Source organism: Triturus cristatus, chromosome 4_2 (genome assembly GCF_964204655.1).
Source record: "Triturus cristatus chromosome 4_2, aTriCri1.1, whole genome shotgun sequence".
NCBI lineage: Eukaryota > Metazoa > Chordata > Amphibia > Caudata > Salamandridae > Triturus > Triturus cristatus.
This window is the reverse complement of record NC_140586.1, coordinates 841,318,290-841,337,321: the sequence shown is the minus strand read 5'-3', so window position 1 is coordinate 841,337,321 and position 19,032 is coordinate 841,318,290. Positions and strand designations below refer to the sequence as shown.

The 19,032-nt window shown below is 42.8% G+C and overlaps 1 protein-coding gene across 7 annotated transcripts in view; it reads right to left on the bottom strand.

Moving 5' to 3' along the window:
- EIF2B3 (eukaryotic translation initiation factor 2B subunit gamma) overlaps positions 1-3,942 on the bottom strand; it is a 443,302-nt gene extending 439,360 nt beyond the window's left edge. For 3 of the 7 annotated variants that reach the window (XM_085602814.1, XM_085602818.1, XM_085602820.1), the window contains exon 1: positions 3,403-3,539. The gene's annotated coding sequence lies outside the window, so the exon portion shown is untranslated. Of the gene's footprint in view, positions 1-2,708; positions 2,822-3,269; positions 3,540-3,833 lie in introns of those variants that run through there. The other 4 variants (XM_085602815.1, XM_085602817.1, XM_085602819.1 and 1 more) reach the window with 4 other exon arrangements.
- Positions 3,943-19,032: the final 15,090 nt, after the last annotated feature.

Genomic DNA, 19,032 nt, shown 5'->3' with positions numbered 1-19,032 from the left:
ACAATGTGATGCCCTTGCAACTTTTTTTGTAGAAAAAGTCGACAAAATCTATCAGGGTATAGAACAAACTACAAAGGAAATTGCCGAGTCCAGAGCAACCCCTCCTTCTATTAATATTGGCCCTGAAATCAACACTTCAGTCCCCATCACTCCCATGAAAACAGAGATGTCCTCCTATATATCCCCATTTGATGTAACACCACCTGCCATTTTAGATAAATGGCCGTTGCTTGATTTAGACTTGGTTCGAAAACTTTTGAATTCCATCAAATCTGGCTCACCAAACGATCCATTACCGTGTTCTATCCTGAAAAAATTAAATGATAAAACCCTAGGGACTATTACCAACCTTCTTAATAAATCGCTACAGGAAGAAATCGTTCCAAAGGAATGGAAACATGCAATGATCCACCCTCTACTGAAAAAAGCTGGAACTGACCCCAACTTGCCATCCAACTTTAGGCCTATCTCTTTGCTACCTACTTTTGCAAAGATATTGGAAAAACATGTTCACAGAGTCCTCACTGATTTCATTACCACCCATGATCTTCTACCTCTTCATCAGTCAGGATTCCGCACAGGATTCTCTACGGAAACGACTCTGTTGGGCGTAACTGAGAATATCCGTCTACTGTTGGACCGCGGAGAAACGGTTGCCTTGCTGTTACTGGATCTCAGTGCAGCATTTGATACTGTGTCACATGCTGTACTTGAGCAAACCCTCCACGCCACCGGTATCAGGGGCGCCGCCTGCAACTGGATTAAATCACTGCTAGAACAACGCACCTTCCAGGTTTTCTCCCAATCAGCATGCTCTGACAACATGACCCTTAAACATGGAGTGCCGCAGGGCTCTATATTGAGCCCACTGCTTTTCAATGTTTACATGAGTCCATTGGCCAAAATGATAGAAGAGTCTGGCCTACTCATGTTCTCGTATGCTGATGATTCCCAGCTTATTTTCTCTCTATCATCTTCGGATCCAAATAACATCTCGTCATTAAAAATCGGCCTCACTAACATCGCAGACTGGATGAGAAAAAATTTTCTCAAACTTAATGGCGAGAAAACAGAGTTACTTGTTTTGGGCAAAAACAAAGAACTCTGGGGACCCCAGCACTGGCCTGATGTGATGGGCACACCCCCGGTCCCAGTCAAATCAGCACGCAATCTTGGAGTCATCATTGATGAATCATTAAGTCTTAATCAGCAAGCTACTAAGACATCATCCACTTGCTTTGCGATTCTAAAGTGGCTGAAGAAAATCTGTTGGATGTTACCCAAAAACACCCAAAAATCGGTCATCAATGCTTTGATAACCTCCAGGCTCGATTACGCCAACGTGCTTTATCTAGGGGCCAACAAGGCCATAACCCGACGACTACAGACAGTGCAAAATGCCGCCGCAAGATTGCTGTGGAAAATTCCCATCTCCACACCTACCACCAAGTATATCCGCGAATTGCACTGGCTGAAAATCGAGAATCGGGTAAAATTTAAATCCTTATGTTTTATGCATAGGATCTCAATCAACAAGGCACCCAAATATCTTCAAAACCTTATTCAGCCCTACCGTCCATCCCGCACCCTTCGTTCAGCTACAGCCAACCAATTTGTGATCCCTAAAATCAGGCTGGCGAGAATGGGCGGCAAATCTTTTTCATACCTGGGACCCTCCCTCTGGAATACTCTTCCACTGATTCTTAGGCAGGAAACGAATCACCTGAAATTCAGGAAAGCCTTAAAAACCTGGCTGTTTAACATCTAAAAATCCTGATTTTCTCAATGCACGGAATCATCAGCGCCGGGAAACCCTTTGTTGGGTAGCTGTAGCGCTTTAGAAATGAAATAAATAAATAAATAAATAGACAATAAATGCAAGATTTAAGAGTTTAATTTACGCTAAGATAAACAAAATTGAAATAATAAGAAATTAGTTTGTGGTTCCTAAATTAATTACAGAAAATATCAAATGTTTCATAGGCTTTAATTGTGTTTTAGCTAGTTCTAATTCACCATCAACCAATCCAACTAGTTGGTCCATCGACCAAACAGTGGAGTGCCTTGATGATAAAGTCAGGATTCTTGAAGTTGTATAAAAATGTGTACATAAATTAGGAGAAGTTAATCCTGATAGGTAATAAGGTACCCACTTGTCCAGCAGCCTTTCTCCTGTGTACAGATTTGTGTGAGTTTGTGTTAAGGTAATGTGTGTTGGTGTTATGGGCCCCACCAATGAATGAGTTCATGAATGAGCTGTTGTGATTAAGGATCTGTGAAATAAGGAGAATATGTAAATGTTGTCTTCTGCGCTGGATCACTGTTCAAGAGTTAACTTTCCTTCAAACCCCAAATGAACAGTCTCCGAAACATCGTTTTATCACTTACTCCATCAGCTCTCTAAAAGAATTGCTACGATCGCCACAATCATTCTCTCCAGTCTTAAACAGTGCACGTCTTTATAGCTACCTCATTAATAAATCACCCTATAAAGCCAGAGTGCGGACCCATGCTGCACGCCTTCTGTTTGGTAATGTCATAGCCACATCACACCTGCCCTGAAGGGTGGGTTCCAGTAAAGAACAAACTTCAAATCACTCAATATCATTCACAAAGTACTGTAAGACAGATCACTGGGCGATCTAAAGAGGTTTGTCCCTAAGCTTCCAAAAGAGAAGATCGACGTCTGCTAATCGAAACCTACTTACCACATGGATGACTCGTTAATATGACATTGGAGATAATTCCTCTAATTCAATGGTGGCAAAAAGCCCACTTCTTCAAGGAGGCCGATTCACAGCCTTCATCCTGGTGCAAGACTATTTCTCCTTCTTCGACCCAGGTCTAGCATTAGACACATGAAACCGTGCTATTAGTGCAATGCTCCCACAATGCTGCTGGAACCCAAGAACAGATCATGAGCATCTGGTGACATGGAGCACGTGGGTACACAACACATACCAAACTTAAGTAGCAGCATCATCAACACGTGGATGAATATGACATTACAGTAGTCCTCCCACTGTAGGGCGTGAAAGAAGCTCTCATTCATACTACAATACACGAATTGTTCCAACACTACACAACAAGGAAAAGGGTCTATAGCCAGGCTACAGGAGAAGAACATCGCCACTACGCTGCAAGAGAAAGCCCTCATTACTAAACCTGTAATAGAGCAAATCAAAAGTCCATATATTACTGCCAAGGAGCAAGTCAAATTACACTGAAGGCAAAATACAAAGGGGAGACGAGAGAAGTGGCCAACTTACAGTACAAGAGAGCAGGTGTCACAAACAGCATCACAGAGAATTGTGATATACAGCAAGGGGGCAGGAGAGCTAATAAAACCATGATACTACCACCGGCATAACGTGCAGTGGTAGCAGTGATGCTGACACTCACACTGTCTGGAGTCCTCAGACCATCAGAAACAGCTCGAGAAGCACGACAGCCCCAGCCTCAGTTGCTGTGCAGCACCAGCATCATGGAGAGGATGCTGCTGCCGGGTCAGCACACCGCATGCGTGCAAAAGCGGCGGCCATATCGAAACCGAATGTTTCACTTCTGAATATTGCAGTCTTACTATCACTGTGAAAAATGTATTAATTTATAGGTTAGGATGCTATGTTAAAACAATTGTACACGTTTTTATGGATTAGGGTTAAGATTTTCTCTAAAGTTTTATAATTGTATTTAAGGTAAAGAATGCATTTTATAATTCAATCGATTAATCCGTTTCGTTACATTATGAACACGTTTCTAATAAGTTTCTCAATTTTCTTGATATTCTGAATGAGTCTTCAATTATTTATTATTTCAAAACAACGACTCACCAGTGTAAGAGGGCCGACAGAGTATAACTCTGCAGAGCGCAGTTTCCAGAGTTCCATGTTTTCTTGTCCTTCTTCTGTGTTGCGGGCACTTCCTAAAGTCTACTGTAAATTCGAAGCCCTACCTAACAAAAGCCACGGACCCTAGGGGACACCTTTCTACGCCCCGGGGGTACAATCTTGGGGAGAGGATGTTGTCCGCTGCTAGACTGTCGACTTAGGTGCTGGGAATCAGGGTTCGAGCCTCGGGGTCGCGTCCACAGCCTGTGATTCGTAACTGGTGCTCATGTAAAGCGCTCCAATACCTTCGGGTCGAGTTCGCGCTATATAAAATCTGCAATTAAAAAAAAATAAAAAAATCTTACGCCTTGGGGGACCGACGTTTTACATAGCTTCCTATCTTCTTATCTGAAATGCCCCTGTAAACAAATTAAGCAACGACCACCGCCAGTCAGGACCGAGTTTTGGGAACACGGCTTTTGCGTGCCTGGGAGTTCTTCTTTTAGCGAAAATATACGTGTTTTGCCTACAGCCCATCGTCCCTTTATTTGCCGAACCTCATTTTGAGTACGTGTGCCAACTGTTACCTTAACAAGTTTTGTTTAATATTTTGCACCCCACCCAGTTCTAGTATCCCTCTGCCTCTTTTCGTCTATCTTCGAGACTCCTGCAAAGATAGGCGTTAAGGAAAAGTGCGAAGAAGCATGGATTCACGCGTTAGCGTGTCCTTGCTAATAGGGCGTTAAAATTATTGCCGCTTTTCATCCGGAAACGGACGCTAACGCAGCGATAATGTTAACTCCGGCCCTTGCTGATATGCCCCAAAGTGTTTTATTTATGTTTCAAAAACCAAAACATAAATAAAAGGCATTGTCATTATCAATGCCAACAGCTCAAACTCCCGTAAATGCGAGACCTTTTGTATTGCATATGCTTGTTTTTTTCGCCGTGGAGTATGTGCTCCAAAGTCCCGTCTCCATTTTGGGAATTACATTTACGTCGTGATATTGAAGCAAAAAGACTCCCGGAAAAAGTGACCGTGGTACAGTACAGTCCATCTTCTCTAGAATCACATACAATTAACTGACTCACAAACCCAACCCTAATTCAATACGTAGAGTGCTCAAATATGAATGCTGTCTCCATTATTAAACTAGCAACATACGAAATGGACTACCATTCGGGCACAGGAAAAGGTCAGTAGGTTGGATACATCAGCTTCTTTTTAGGCTCGTTGTCTGAGGAATTCTGTGTACCTCCTCTGTCGGCAAGATGGTTCAGTGAGTTACGTGCATGCTGCTGATAATCGCATACACCCTTGAGGGCTCACTTTCTTATCTGCATGTTCATGATGTACTGTCACGGAAAACTAATAGCCCATTGTAATGTGCCGTATGATTGTGTATTGGAGTGTTGCAATAAAAACCATTTAGCCCCATTTAAAAAAAAATATTTCCAGAGCCTCGCCTGAAATTGCCCTGGAGATGGTCGCGGGCTGCCTCGGGTGTGTTTGTGTGCACTCGGTGACTCCCAGCATTTACAGCACGGGAAACAAGCTGCGTTTCATTTACAAGAAGTGGGAGTCATATCGCGCGGCCAGCTGGATGACACGGAGCTGCCCTAAACGCACTGTCTCTTGGAGAACAAGATAGTGCCTCGTCCGGACTCGTAAACCGTTACGAGCTTTCAAAGAGAAAACTAATTTGCCTCCGAGCGCCTGGAGCGACGAAGTTAACTACCTCCGCGAGATGCTCTCCATGGTCACTTCCAAATATCCTTTCTTCAGCGAGAATAAAAAATGCGGGTGCACATTCTCTGTTAATCGGAATATCAACTGAGGGAATGGACTCTTGTGAGGAACCACAGACCACCCGTTAGGTTTTAAAATAATTAAAGTTAATGCTTTGTCGAGCAGAAGCCCTTGAAAGGCAGGAAGTATATCATGGTCCCATTGTTCCGTGTCAGAAAGCACAAACAAACTACAAAATGTGAAGTTACCAGAATAACTACATCATATTCCCTACTGTACCAATAGCTTCGTAGCACTTTATGCAGAAAGGGTTGTTCAACTAGGTCTATCTAAAAGCGGTGAGTTCTAAATAAACCACATACTCTTTAATGTATAGCACCTTAAAGTCTCCCAGGCACCTCACAGCGCTTTATGCAGCTCCCAATAAATACATGAATGCCAGTAACAAATACTTACATGGGTCCAGCTTGATAAACTCGTCCTCTTCGACGTGTGTACTATTACCATGGTTGTCATGGTGAGGGGTGTCATAGGTGACAAATATAGCAAACAAAATTATAAGGATGACCTGGAAGGTGACGGCCAGGAAAGAGAACTTAAACCTCATGTTTGTGGCAAAGGGCGGTGCGCAGTTAAACAGAAAGCTAAATCAAGCGCGCAAATCTACAAAAAAAATGTAGATTTGCTTGAGCTCTGAAATGTATGTGTCTGCTTTGTATAGTTGCAGCGCGCAGTGAAACTGAAAGCTAAATTAAGCACGTAGTGGGAGTGTGTGAAAGCTAACATCGCTAGAGAGGAGACGCAATGCGCGTGCACATCGCTTGTCCAGGCGCGCATGATGGAGCGGGTAAAACGTTTTCTTTTTATATACCCAATCCATTTATATAAGTTTATATTAAAATGATTAATAATTAATTCTAATAATTAATTGATTGATGTGATGGTACTAACTCAACCTTATTAACAAAGAAAATACACGTGGGAATGCATTTGCATGGCTAAAATTAATAAGTGAGCTAAGTCGTATGCATATTAAAACGATAAGTGTTGCTTGAGCAGTTTTAATGTGATTTGCGCTTAAATAAACCCGCATTAATGGCTTTGAATGTTGCATATGGCTAGATAAATACATACACATAAGAGTATTAGTAAGGGAATAACACTGTTTTGATCATTTCTATGTATTAATTACGATTTTGTGTTTCTCTGCTTAAAGTTGACTATTCTGGCCTACCAAAAGATGGCCGCCGACTAAACTTAACTAAAGTACATGACTTCATCATTTGAGCAATGGAGAAAGGCGCCTGCACTGACTTCGTTCGTGTCCCTTGTGTGACCTGTCAGACCATGCCCATGAAGACTACCCTGGGCGAGGTGCCAATGTCCCTGAACCTGAAGCTAATGTTGCAAAATTGCAAATGAACTACTGAACACTACCGGTTACCAACGAAGAGATACAATTTGTACCTGGGAACAGTTTTTCATTCGCCTTCTGTAAAGACTTCTTCCACATGGGAAAATCGGAGAATATTTCTTAATGTATTGAGATGCATTTGAAATCAGCCAATCATTTGCCTCGGAATTGAGAAAATGTTACGGTTATATGTAAATTTTAGTGTAAATATTAGTAGTCTAGAGAGGGAAGGGTAGTCACGCCACACTCTATGCTGCTCTTCGCTAGAGACCACTATTGACGGAGAATCGATGATCAGAGATCCTTATGCTGACAGAAGAGGACGGAGACTTTAGAACTCTGATGAACTTTCTGAGGACCAGTTCTGACTTAGAAAACGACAATTAGCCAGAATAGGTAAATATGACAAAAGATAATATTGCATTATTAGGATTTAACCTGCATTTTAATTAGATAAAGAAAATCATTATTTGAAGAACTGTGTTGGGTGATTATTTCTTTGAAATGTTTATTGATTAATTCGAGAGTTAAAAGCATCATCAAATTATACAACAACTAAATGATCTAATTGACTTCCAGATGGAGGAACTGTTAGGTTAATTCAGTAGAAGGGGTTTCCTCTATCCAAGAGAGCAGCTGTAGTTCGGGATTTGATATCCCTCTGTAGGCACGGATAGTTTGAGAGAATGAATGTTGGTGTTATGGGCCCCACCAGCGTGCGATGTGTGTATGTGCGTGTGACTGAGAAATCATTCCGTCCGTGGAAGAAGGGGGAGATTTAGTGACCCGAACTGCACCAGTATTTCTGGTAGCTAGAGATGGTTTTTATTGTTTTGGTTTGATGATTTTGGCATGTATATAGCTTATCGATTATTGATTGGTATTGATATATGTACTAACACTATATGTTGAAGTCGTCTTGAGTTCTATGTCGTCTGTACGGCTTCTGGGAGGTAGGAAGTCGGCAATTGGTAACAGTTCCATAAGCAGAGCAGAGGTAAGTGCTGCCCTGGGGAAAGACGGAATTGCGGTTGCCCGTAGGTAAACTGGAGAAACGTGTGACAATTGAAGTCGCACGACTCATTGTCTGGGTTCGATCCGGTAGCATTGCCGAGTGTTACCATTAGTGATATTTCTGTGTGAGAAAGGTGTGAATGATAGCAAAGGGTTACCTGTGAAATTTTGGTCTTAGGTACCAGGAAACCAATTGGCATACCGATAACGCTTATCACTGAAAAGGTAGCAGGTGTTCTCTGAGCTTGTTAGAAGGACAAAGTAGAGGTAAGCGCTGCTTTGTTAACGTGCGTTATAATTCTGTAGTAGGACAGACTGTTCGCTGTTCTCGGAAAAGACAGGATTCTGTGTGAATGAACTACATTTTTCTTGAATAAAAGTGCGTGAATGAAATAGCATTCGGATTAATTGCGGAACTCTGGATTTATTTCTCAGGAGCATTGCGTTTCCAACTATGTGTCTTAATTCCGGAGAAAACCGTTAATTGATGCTTGGTAGAAGGGTGAAGTAGAGGGATGCGCTACTTTGCCAACGGACGTAATGATTCTGCAGTAGGGCAGAGGTAAGCGCTGCTCTCGGGAAAACAGAATTCTCGTGGGAAAGGTCTTTTGCTATTCTGTGGTTAGCGGAGCAGACAATGGAGATGTTTGTACGTTGTAACTAACAAGTATTGTAAAATTGAAACAAAGTCTACCGAGTAGTTTTGTAAAGGAGGGGTAAACTGGAGACAGGAGTCAGGAGCAGGAGCTGCTGCAGCGACTGCTGACGTCAGGAGGACCGCGCTGGGATTGGACAGCTAGTTAGTGACGTAAACGCTCCAGGATTGGTGCGTTAGTGTGAGTCGCGCAAGGATTGGAGATTGTGACAGTGACATAGACGCGCCAGGATTGGTGCATGAGTAAGAGTCGCGTTGCTATTGGACTAAAGATCGTACAGTTGCAGAAAAGACTAAAGGGTTCACGAAAGAAAGGAAGATGTATTATCATTCACCCGAGAAAAAGAAAAAATCTTTGTTCAGTAAATTAAGAAATTGGTTTGTGAAAGACAAAGAGATTGTGACTAGGGAAGGACAGTTACTTCCTCCAGCGAAAACCCCCGCATCCTTCATGGTTGTGAAATATGGGTACCATACTTGCATCTGGTTAGACAATTGGGCGAAGTATACAAAGGAAGACGGAGTTTTAGCGTTTCCAGAGGATGGTTCTTTTAATTTGGCAATATTAAGGAATTTACGGGAGAGGATGATGAGCTTAGATCCGCGACCTAGGCCTACGCAGTTTGAGGCGTTGACAGAGTGGGAAGATGAGATGCATGAGCGAGAAAAACAGAGAAATGGCAGTAGGTACCGATACATGTTCGGACGGCCAAATGATCGCGAAACTCACTGTGATCGAATGAGAAGGTGGCGAGACGCAAGTATGACTGAAGGATTGTTTCCAGTGAGAACTGCAGGGGAAAGTGAGGGAAGAAAATGCCTAGAAAAGAAAAACCATGTAGAAACCCGAGGTACGGGGCAAATGAAACGGATGACGATGTCTTAGATGGTATGTTTTACAAAAGCCCACCTCCGTACAGGCAGGAATCAGAAACGCCAACCGCAGATACACCAGTGAGGGAGACTCTGAGAATCATTAAGACAGAAGATGTTACTCCGGAGGTGAAGAGAAGGAACTCTCTTAGGGAATGGGGAAAGGAAAATAGGATAGAGAGTGAAAATTCTAGGGAATGAGCAAAAACCACATTAGAGCTGACAGAGAAAATAAGAGAATTGACGAAAAATCTGGAAGCAGTTACAGTCCCTGTGACCATAGGTCCTGTTATGCCCATTTTTGAGAAGCAGAAAGAAAGTGAGCATGGTCTAACAGTTCCGTATGTAAGCAGTAGACAAGCGGAACAGCCCCAAATGAAAGCGAGGGAGAATCCTTGGAGACACACCATGAGTGAAGGTGGATTGAATATGTCAAATAACCCGTTTTACAGTCCTGATTTGGTAGAAAGAGACAGAATAGCAGGAGGATCAATATTAGAACCACAAAGAATGACAGAACCAGGCAACGTGGAAAAATCAGTAGGTATAACTACAGATGAATTGAGCGAATAGCTGAAGGGCTTGCAGGGTAAAGAGAAAGAATCCCATACCATTGATGTTGCAAAATTACGGATGGTGTTAGAAGAATTGATAGTAGGGACCATCCCCACAGAAAAGCTGAAAAATTACCAAGATTAGGAACTATTGTTTTTGTGCAAAAGTGTCACCTGGAGAGCAAAGAATTTGCATGACAGACTAGCAGAAATAGCAAGTGAGATGGGAATTGACATGGACAAGGTAAAAGCTTTACAGAAGCCTTACCGAGTGGATTTCACAGAAAAAGATATTGAGAATCTGAACACCGCAGGACGAATAGGGCAGATTAGGGACATAATCACAGTGTTGAGGAAATGGGGAGATGTGGACAAATGGAAAAGCAGATGGTATAGGAAGCGGGATGACACCTCAGACAGAACATTTCCAGCATTTCCTGTGAGTGAAAAAGAAAAGGTGGTGACAGAGTTCCCCATGAGAGAGATTCCTGGAGGGGGATATGTGCATGTCCCATGGACCAGACAGGACATATTGTCATTTACAAATGATTTCCCTCGATTACGGGAAAAGCCAGTCGAATGGTACAGACAGGTAGACAGATTTGTTAAATTGTCAAAAGTGCTGTGGATTAATCTGAATAGTCTGTTTGATATAATAGTGTCAGCAGACTTGTGGGCAGAATGCAAGATAATTATAGATTGGCCAACTAAAGAATACCCGAGAGATCCCAAAACAGGCGCACCAGACCCAGAGGTAATGAAGAAATATGAACAGGTCATGGTGTTCTTGAAAAACAAAGTGCCTCCCAAAGAAACAGACTGGGTTAAAATAGATCGAACACATCAAGAAGCGAAAGAGTCAGTTCACGCTTACTATGAAAGGCTAATTTTAGCTTTCAAATAATTCAGTGGGGATGAAAATCTGGGAGAAAAGGACCTGAGTCATTTTGTGTACAGATTTGTGTATGGTCTGCATCCCGATATTGGGGACATGATTAAGCAGCATACCGTGGACTGGCAGAGCAAGAAAATAGATGAGATCCTAAGGCATGCTAAATACTTTAGCGATGAGATTGAGGCAAAGCAGCGTAAACTGAAGGAAAAGGCAATGTGGGCACAAGTGAAAGTCGCAGAAAGACAGGAAGCTCAGTTAGTTGAACAAGCCAATAACCCAGGAAATAAACCAAGGTTTGGCCCAGGCAAGGGGAAGGGTAATATAGAAAAAGCCAAAAAGAAGTTCCCATGCCACAATTGCGGTAGGTTAGGGCATTGGAAATCCGAGTGTAAATATCCACCGAGTACTAATAATGAAAATCCATCATTGAATCCACAGGTGCAGTGTGAGGGGAGTGGCCAACCGCCGCAACAGCAGAAGGCTGTTAATCCACAGAATCAGGTGCCAAAACCGCCCTTACCGCAGAGCCGGAACACCCAGAGATATAGTAAGGAGACGGGATTCTACAATGAAGAACAGGTAAACAAACCGCAACACGCGAACGCTGTGTCACAATATTGGCTGCAAAATGACGTGAGTGAGTCAGAAGAGATTTATTGACGGTGCCGAAAAGAGGAAGCAGGGTGCGTACTTGGCGCATCTTTAGAAATAGATCAGACAGGACCATTTGTAGATGGGAAAATTAATGATGAAAACATTACTTTCCTAGTAGACACTGGAGCTACACGATCTACTGTCAGATCAGCAGACGTGAAAAATCTTCCTCTTTCGGATGAAACAATCCAAGTAGTTGGTGTATCAAACACCCAGATTAGAACGTACCTTACTGAACCGGTAAAGGTCAGAATAGGGAAATTTTCAGACATGCACCAATTTGTGGTGTGTGACACCAGTCCTGTGAATTTGCTAGGTAGAGATTTGTTGTGCAAAATGAATTGCACCATATTCTGTACACCAGACGGAATAGCCTTTGAAACACCAGATGAGGATGTTCTGTATAAAATGACCATAGCTAACAGAGAGAGTGAGGTTGCTGGAACCTATGCAATATTCAATCCAGATGAATTGCCCCCAGAATTGAAACAGACAGTGAAGGCAGCAGTCTGGGATTTCACTGGAGAAGATGTAGGCCTGGTGCCGAATCCCACAGGGGTACATAGAGAGCCCCTCCATTTTCAATCAGTTGCTAAAGAAATCTCTAGAAAGTCTTACCATGCCTGAGAATTCAGTTTTGGTCCAGTATATTGACGACCTATTGGTGGCGTCAAAGACACGTGAGGCCTGTGAAACAGACACCATAGCTTTGCTGAATCATTTGGCAGATGGAGGACTGAAGGTATCTCCTGTAAAAAAGAAGTACAATATTTGGGTCATACTATCGAAAAAGGGCTGAGAAAAGTGACAATAGACAGGATCAGAATCATTAGAGGAATGAGAGCTCCAATGACCCAAAGAGAGGTGAAAATGTTCCTAGGAATGGTTGGTTACTGTCGTCAGTGGATAAGTAACTTTTCTCTGATTGCCAAACCATTGGTAAAATTGACGAAAAGTGAGGTTAAAGACCCCCTTGAACTGAACAAAGAAGAATTGGCAGCATTCAGACAGTTGAAGAACAGTCTTTGTGAAGCCCCAGCTCTGGGAATGCCAGATTATGAGAAATAATTTGAACTATACTGCAGTGAGAGAAACGGATGTGCACTCTCAGTGTTAATACAGAAACATGGAAGACAAAGGAGACCAGTGGCATATTTCTCGTCAATGTTAGATCCAGTGGCGATAGGTCTGCCAGGATGTCTGAAAGCAGTAGCGGCCACATGCCGAAGCCTAGAGCAGAGTGAGGGAATCGTGATGGGATATCCTGTAAGAGTGTTTGTACCTCACAGTGTGGCGATCCTTTTAACAAGGAGTCGAACACAGTTCATGTCACATTGTCGGCTGACTAAGTATGAGAAGGTCATTCTAGGTGCAACCAATGTGAGTCTGGAAAGATGTGTGAATGTGAATCCAGCTACACTTTTGCCTGATGCAGAGAGAGTGGAGGTAAGAGAGGATGTTGATCATGATTGTCTGGATGTGCTTGACTATTGTACGAAACCTCGACCTGACATAAGAGATCTGCCATTGCCGGAAAGTGATTATGTGTTTTTTGTGGATGGATCATGTCTGAGAACAGATGGAGTGTTGATCGCAGCATATGCAGTATGCACAGTTTCAGCGGTTATAGAAGCATCACTCTTGAAAGGAGTAAAATCCACTCAAGTAGCAGAAATAGTGGCATTGACAAAAGCATGCAAAATTGGGAGGAATGTGAGAGTAACTGTGATGACTGATAGACAGTATGGCTTCGGAGTTGTCCACGACTTTAGCCAATTATGGCTACAAAGAGGTTTCCCAACCTCAAGAGGAACTCCCATAAGGAATGCAGAAGTGGTTGGAAAATTGCTTGAGGCAATACAAATGCCCAAAGAACTGGCTGTGGTGAAATGTGCTGCTCATGGTCAAGGTAGTGATTACATCACTACAGGGAATCGCTTTGCAAATGACATGGCTCAGTATTGTGCCCGAAACCAATATTCTATCAATCGGTCAAAAGAAAAGGAAATGTCTTCTTGCTCCATAATGTTTACTAACGTTGTGGGAACATGGGATGAAGTGAGGCAGTTACAGGATGAAGCAGGTGATGAAGAAATGAAGCAGTGGGTAAAAGCAGGTTGTGCACCCAGGGAAAAAGATCATGTGTGGGTCTATCGGGATGGAAGACCAGTAATGCCTGATAGCATGATGTCAACCATGGCACGGATGTATCATGGCCAAGGACATCTGGGAAGGGATGCCATGATAAGGGCTTTTAAGCAGACCTGGTACAATGCAAAATTCAGGTTGATAGCAGAAAGTCTCTGTCAAAGATGCCTGATATGTCAGCAGTACAATCCTGGAAGGAAAACTGTGGTGAGTCTAGGCACCATAGGTCGGGAGGGAGGACCTTTCACCAGAATGCAAGTAGATTTCATTGAAATGCCCCCTTATAACAAGCTGAGGTATGTTTTGGTGGTAGTTTGTCTGTTCTCTAGGTGGGTGGAAGCATACCCAACCAGAAGAAATTATGGAATCACTGTGGCCAAGCTCTTGCTGAGGGAATTCATCCCAAGGTACGGGTTCCCAATAACCATAGAATCAGACAGAGGAGGACACTTTTACAATGAGATCATGAAATTGATTTGTGAAGCATTGGGTGTACAACAAAAACTGCATTGTGCCTACCGACCAGAGGCTTCTGGTGTGGTCGAGCAAATTAATGGTACCATCAAAAACAGAATAGGGAAGATGTGTTTAGCCACAGGATTGAAATGGCCTGATGTCTTGCCTCTAGTTTTGATGACCATTAGGTCTACTCCAGACAGAACTACGGGTTTGAGTCCCCACGAGATCATCATGGGACGCGCCATGAGACACGTGTTTGTACCAATCAACAAGCTGATGACTATAACTGATGACATGATTTTGGATTACTGTAAAGGCCTGGCTGACGCAGTCCATTCTGTGTTTCATCAGGTTGGAGCGGATGCCACCACACTTGAAAAGAAACCAGCCCATGATTTGAGCCCAGGGGACTGGGTGAGAATAAAAGTCCACAGAAGAAGAAATTGCTTGGTTCCGAGGTGGGGAAGGCCAAGGCAAGTCATCTTGACCACAACAACTGCTGTGAAGTGTGCTGGACTGAAGAATTGGATACATGCGAGTCACACTTTGAGAGTTCCAAATCCAGCAGACAGTATTGGAAAAGAATATTTAGATGAATCAGAATCAAGTGATGAGTCAGGCAATGAGAATATAAAGTCAAAAGAAAATCCTGAAAGGGGGGAAAATGAGTCAAGACTAGTCCAGACTCCAAGAGAAGAAATTCTAAGGAAAAGATTGCAGATTTCAGATGGTTCAGATTCTGAAGGCGAACAAAACGCCAATGGTGAACACAGAAAGAAGAAAAGAAAAGAAAACAATGTCCAGCCAGAAGTAACATTTACACCAAATGAGAGAGTAGAAGAAGTTCCACCTGAGAAAATATTGGAAGGAGAAGAAGGGACAGTCACAGAGAGAGAGGGACAGATTGCGGAAAAACCCCGAGGAGGTGTAGGGAACTGCAACACCCAGCTAGGTGAAGGGACAAGTAGTCAGCAGGAAAATTGCGTGCCGGAGACCCGAGGAGGGACAGAAGTAGGGCCAACACAAGAGGTGGAAAAAGAGACTGTTGAAAAAGCAAAACCAAACGAGACAGAATTTGAAGACAGTGAAACTGAAATACCAGAGGGTCGAGTGTTAAGAAAGAGAACTTGGATTGAGGAAAGAAACAGTAAAGACGGCAAACCAAGAAGGAATGCTAAAGGAGATCTTTGGCCAAACAAAATTAAGAGACTGAGATATCGATTGACACGAGCCAAACCCTCTGAAGCTGAACAAGTGAATGAAGTAACCAGTCAGCACAAAGAGAAAGAGGGAGAGACAAAAGTGTCTGAAGCAAACAAACGATCGAGAAAACCAAACCAAAAGTATAAGTCACCTGAATGGACATATGTGGCACTAACTGAACAAGGAGAAGAGGTAGATAGTCAAGGAAATCCAGAGGAGACTTTACTGAGAGTGGTAAAGGAAGAAGAAACAGAGGAAATCCTGAGAGTTATCTTATCCGATATCAGAGAAGAAGCGGAAGATCAGGAAATTCTATATGTGGATGACGAGAAAGAAGTGAAAAACGACGAGAGGCCAAGCTGAGTAATTTCAAACAGGTCCTTGTAGAAATATAAAGAATTGAATAAGAAATTGAAGTATTTGGATCACCTGATAAGGTCTTAGCTCTTGTAGGAAAGCTACAAGAGGTGGAGTAGAAGAGGCTAAGTCAAAAGACACGGTTAATTTTAACAAGATGGCTAACATAGATGATAACACGTAGGCACGGATAGTTTGAGAGAATGAATGTTGGTGTTATGGGCCCCACCAGCGTGTGATGTGTGTATGTGCTTGTGACTGAGAAATCATTCCGTCCGTGGAAGCAGGGGGAGATTTAGTGACCCGAACTGCACCACGCACATGTCCTGTCCCCCTCCGCCCACCAAACCGACAGTATTAGTCTTGCCAAGGCGAGCAGCGCATGCGCTGCACCGCTAGGCGGGACCCAAAAAAGCATTAGGACCCTTTTACTGCCTGGGAAAATCTGGGATGTTTTGTCACCCTAACGAGCATGCCATATTTAAAAGAGTAGGGTTAAGCATGGTCTCTGCCGTACTGCCTTATTTTTCCAGCTGTGAAAGCATGTTTATCATGTTAGAGAAATAGCTCAGGAGGTTGAACTTTAGTGACTTGTCACAAGTTCAAATACTGACATGAAGGATGAACAGGTGTCCTCATGTCAGAGACACCAATTTTCCATGAGCTTTGCTTTTTGTCGTGATGTAAACACCAGACACTTTGAAGGTGAAGAAGCCTTTAATACACATGCCAGATAAGACGTGATCCCCCCTTCAACTGCCACGGAGTAACTGACAAAGATAGAATCAATACAGTACCAAGGTTCCATAAGAACTAAGGTGATAAAACATTCTAAATGTTAAAGGCAAACAACAATACATGAGCACACAGTACCACACATCCCCTCCCTTTCCACTTAAACACTAAACAAAGAATGATACAACGCATAAAAGAACAACAATAAAAAGAAACGTAAACATAAGATTAAAGAAGTTTGCACATAATCCTCCAAATAACAAGGAGGTCTAAAGTTTCTAGAATTCCATGTCAAAATTACATAAATATATGATTCAAGAAGTTTGCACATAATGCTCCAAATAGCATGGAGGTCTGCCTGGGATTCAGTGATGTCACTGACCATATTATGAGTGATGTAATTTTTGACGTCATCACCAGTGCATTGCGGGAGCGCGAGTTATAGTTAGCTCAACTAACTATAACGGGCAAATTTCTCTGGTTTTATATGAGTCAAATATCCAACTAACTATAACGTCCCTGAAACCTATGTTTTTTTTCAGTGAATTTCTAAGGTTTTTTAAGTGCTAATTCCTAACTATAACGTCTGTAAAACCTATGGTTTTTTCAGTGAATTTCGAAGATTTTTTAAATGTTAATTTCATATTTTAATATTTATAAAACCTATATTTTTTCGATTTTTTGTGTGTAATATTTAGAAACTCTATTATCCTTTTTTTATGTTAAAAATTATGTAATTTTTAGTATCTTCCAAAAAAAGTATGTATATCTTTTTTTTTTTTGTTGAGAAAACTGGACTCCCGTACCGGTAGTGTACCAAGCTTGATCAGCACGCGAATCCTATCCGCCATGTTGCTAAACTCGTAAAGGATGTGCATTTCGTATCCGACGGGCTTCATGGCACTGCGTCCCGCCTATCATCATATATGTATAAGGTCACGCCAGCTGCTAATTTGGTATGCGACGGGTGCGCGGTACCAAGCCGCGCGTTACGTCATATACGTATGGGGTCGCGCCGGCGGCACGTTCCGTATGCGATGAGTGCACGCTGCCAGGCCCTCTGTTACGTCATAGACGTATGGTGTCACGCCGGGTACGCCATACCCTCATTTTTAGATCTCGCCTGACCCAGCGCATGCGCTGGTCTGGCGAGACTTATTGAGAGGGCTCCAAAAAGTGCTACCAGGCCAGCCTAGAGCTACAATACATGTGCGCGGGCGCGCGCGCCGCGCTTGACTGTGATTACTTTCACTTTCGCGGCTGCTTTGATGTTTGATCGTGATCGCCATCACTTTAACTTTCGCGGCTGCACCGCCACTTGGCATAGCCGATAGGTCTCGCTTTTGGGACCTTATAAGTATTTAGTTATGCAACTGTTGCATGGCTAAACACTTATAAGGTCCCAAAGGCGAGAGCTATTGGCTATGCCAATGCTTGTTTTTTTTATGTCTCATAACTATATCTAAATAAGTTTAAAGTGTATATGAGAGCAAGTGATAATCTAAAATATTATAAACATTCATATATTTCTAACTGTAATAAACTTATATTATGGTAAATATATTTTCTCAAAATCGCGTCGGGTGCGGCCTCCTTCGGCGCTCGGTACGCGATTGCCATGTGACCTTAAAAAAAAGCATTTGATTGGTTCATAACATTTCCCATTGTAACAGTTGGAGGACCCCACCCATTTTAGTCATTCTCTCTACAGCGTTTGATGAGAGACACCTCTTCTTCTTAGAGAGCATTTTTGAAGTTTTTTGCTGTGTACACATATCTTATAGTACACACAACATGCAACGATCATCTTGATCAATATTCATGCTCTGTACAGTGGCCTTCCACGTGTGATGGCCATGCATCTGAAACGTTACATCAAAAAACAAATGTGTGTTACACGATGCCACAGGTGTGTTGTTGTGTGCATTATTGTGCTGCCTTTCGGCCTGGGTATTGGTAGCTCGAAGGGGTATCATCAGCCACGGGCAGAGTGCACATCCTAGATCACATGTGTAGATTTGTGTTGCAGTATGCTCTGTTGTCAGGCTTTACCAGTATAGTAGTGTGTCATATGTGAGGCTTTCAGATTCACGTTTGACATGCATTGCTTGACTGTAATGAGCGTTATCACTGTGTATGACACAGCCTCACTGCTGATCCTCCCTCCATCCGAGCACATTCACATGTGTGCGCTTCGCGATAACAACACTTTCAATAATACCGCACACCATTGACATGCATGTCTGCGCATATCCACAAGCTTGACAACGACATGTGATGTTGTCCATTCAATCTTTTCGGACAGCATCTCATTAGCGATAGTTGCCGCCCTCCCGGTACATGCTACATTAATGTAAATTGCGGATTGTGCGACGTCAAAAATGCAACAGGGACACACACATAAGTACACTTCCTGCCCAGACAGGAACTGAACAACGCCCAGGTCTCCGGAATAATTATTCACACCCCTACGCTGGCCTGGCGTACGCAT